Here is a 3,296-nt window from a genome sequence, read left to right as displayed (position 1 = left end):
CTGACCATTTCTTCTAGAAACAGAACTCGCGTGTGAGATTCGGGCAGTGTGCACAAAGGCATGGAGAGAGAAGCTGGGGATTCATCAAGTCATTCACAACTTGACCAAAACGTAACCACGAATTGCACTAAGTTTACTAAAAACTATTTATATTAAGTCAATTACATGGAAACGGGAAAGGACTTCAGACTTGAAAATAATGTCAATTAAAGAATTAAATGCATCACACGTTTAATTAATTTTGACTGTTAAAATTTTCTAATCATTGCATATTTGTCTCATTAAACTTAAGTTTTTCTGGTCAATATGTCATCTTCCTAGGTGTGCTAAGCAAGATAAACTGGTGCATACTGGAGGCAGAATGGCCCCCACGAGATGTCCATATGGCAGTACCTAAAACCTGTAAATGTAATGCCTGACAAGAGGGACTTTGTTGATACAATTAAATTAAGAACCATAAAGTGGGTGAGATTAGATTGGATTGTCAGGGTTGGCCCATTCTAGTCACTTGAGCCTTTTTGCTTTATAAAATGGAGAACTCTCCAGGCTGGAGTCAGAGGTGAAGAATGGAGGGATGCTGCAAAGGGAACATGGGGTTCACGTAGGAGAAAGCACTGTAGGACAGGTGGGCACCCAAGCTAAGCCCTCTCCTGGCGGGCAGCCACAAGGAAGTGGTAACCTCTGTCCCTCAGCTGGATTCTTTCATCACTTGACGGAGCTTGGGAGCAGTTTTCACAGAGGGCTGGCCAGCGGAGACCTCAGTTGTGGCTTTTTAAGAGGTGGAGTAGAGAAACCAGCTGAGTCTTCCAGATTTATGGCCTACAGATGAATAAAGACAAATTTTTAGTGTTTCAAGTTTCAAAAATTGAGGAAATGCGTATGGTGGCAATAGGAAACTAATATCCTGAACAATCATATAAAGTTTTTTGTTAACCAAATTTTGAATTTGTAGGTAAAAATAAGCAAATAAAATGTAGTTTAGACTTTAGATGTAGGGAGCAAAAATAAGTATGCTTATAGATTGATGTCCACTCAGGCCTAAGGTCAGGGAGTGGGTGTGCGGTGGAATAGGAAATGACTGCTAATGCGCATGCAGTCAGTTCTCTGGATGGCCCCGGATGAACTTACTGCTCCTGTCCTCTTGCTTGTACTCTCAAGGACAAAGGTGGAATATGTGGAATATGTTGGGGAAAAAAGAGTTGGTAGACAGCTCAGGGTCTGTTCCTGTCCCTTCCAATGAATAGGATGTCCTTCAACGCTACATGTCATATAACCCCCAGGATGTAAATCCCAGAGTGGGCTGTGTTCCATAGCCCCTTAGCTCCAGTGCAAGTCAAGCCCACATAGAAAGGCCTCTACTGAGCCTGGGAAGAGCTCCGGCCTTGAGGGACTGACTGACAATGAATCATGGCCTTCTGTGGCCCCTTTTTGCAGGGTACCCATAAGTAATGAAGCTGCTTTGAGAAAGTTGTTGTGTAGGGTGTTCCATCCCATCAGACTCAGACAAGTTGGTAACCAGTACACAACAAGCCTATTTCTTGGTACACAACCTCACAGCCATACCATATGCACTCATACACAGTTGGCAGCCAGCCTGCAAATAACTGAGCTTTAAATTGCAGTATGAATTCTATGTTTCTATTAATAAAAAGTACCCAATGTGTAAAAAGCACTAATCATTGAGTGGAAATATATTGCAAATACCATTTTCACCAATGGACAAAAGATAATTTCATTTCTTTTTCTGACTGTGACAATTAAATGAAAAAAATTGCAAATTATCCCTTGTGCCACCATTAGCCAATGACTAATCAGGCAGGACTTTGGAAAATAATAATGCCATCAGAGAACGGGAGCTTTAGAAACTGTGTATGTTTTCATCCCAGTTTTAAAACTGCTGGACTGGAAAGGAAAATTAAGTGATATATTTCTTTTCATTTCTTAGTTAATTTCACATTAATTAAATTATTTTTCACACCTTGAAAAATTGTGTATTTGTATAGGCTAAGAAAATTTCTATGTGAGATTTGCAAACGATATTCATAAAGTATTATTTTAAAGAAATCCTGTATAGCAATACTTTTAAGCGGCCCACAATTCTATGGTGCTGTTCAATGTTAATGGTGGCTATTTTCTTTGAGACTCTTTATCTTATTATTAAAAATAAAGAGGGGTTGAGGTTATAGCTCAGTGGTAGAGCACTTGCCTACCATGTGTGAGGCACTGGGTTTGATTCTCAGCACCACATATAAATAAATAAAGTTCTATCAACAACTAAAAAAATTTTTTTTAAAGAATACAATAATGCCTATTTTCTAAGAGGTTTTAAAGTTATGACTTGTTGTACGGAAGCATCATTAAAAAGTTGTATAAATACTCCAAACTGTTACTGTTAGACTCGGGTACTTCATGTTTAGATGAATGATTAAAATCTCTATTTAATCTTGTATCTTTCATGCTAAGAAGGAAACAGAAAGTTGATAGGACATGGAGTGCCATTTTAAGTCCTTAGTGTTCTTACTATTTGGATCATTGTTTCTCTTTCAAAAATATTACTACTAAGCTACATTCCTTCTAAAGAGAAATACAAAGGTTACACATGCCTTATTTCCCCTGGTGTTTAGAGTCTTTTATGCTTTTATTTGCTTTGACTTGTTCTGCTTTTTTTTCTCCCCACAGCATCCATAATGCAAAGCCTATCACAACAGCAGGGAATGCATCTTAAAACACTAACAGTCACAGCAACATCTTTGCAGCCAAAGATAAGGTATGAAAAGCACACAGCCTAATTTAGTATTTCACCCATATAAGAGCATTTTAAAATCCCCAAACTGCCATTAGGCATTCTTTACAGTTAGAGGATGTTCTGGTTTAGATATGAGGTGACCCCCCAAATGCTCCAGTGTGAGACAATGCAAAGAGAGTTATCGGTAAAATGATTGGATTATGAGAGCCTTAAGCCAACCCGTGGATCAATTTCCTAATCGGGATTAACTCGACAGTAGCTATAGGCAGGTTAGGGTGTGTCTGGAGGAGATCAGCCATTGGGGGTGATTCATATATTATAGATATATAATTATATATTTAGAATTAGATTCATATATTATATCCCTGCACAGCAGGTCTCATTTCTCTGCTTTTGGGTGTCCTGTCTTGAGATGCTTTCCTCTGCCACACCCTTCCGCCATGACGTCCTGCCTCACCTGAGCCCTGAGGAATGGAGTCAGCCCTCTGTGGACCCCTGAAACTGTGAGACTTTTCCACCTCTACATTTGTTCATTTCAGTCTCTTGCTCA

Source organism: Spermophilus citellus, assembly GCF_964194105.1.
Source record: "Spermophilus citellus genome assembly, chromosome: 12".
Classification (NCBI taxonomy): Eukaryota; Metazoa; Chordata; class Mammalia; order Rodentia; family Sciuridae; genus Spermophilus; species Spermophilus citellus.
Note: the sequence above shows the minus strand (reverse complement) of the source record.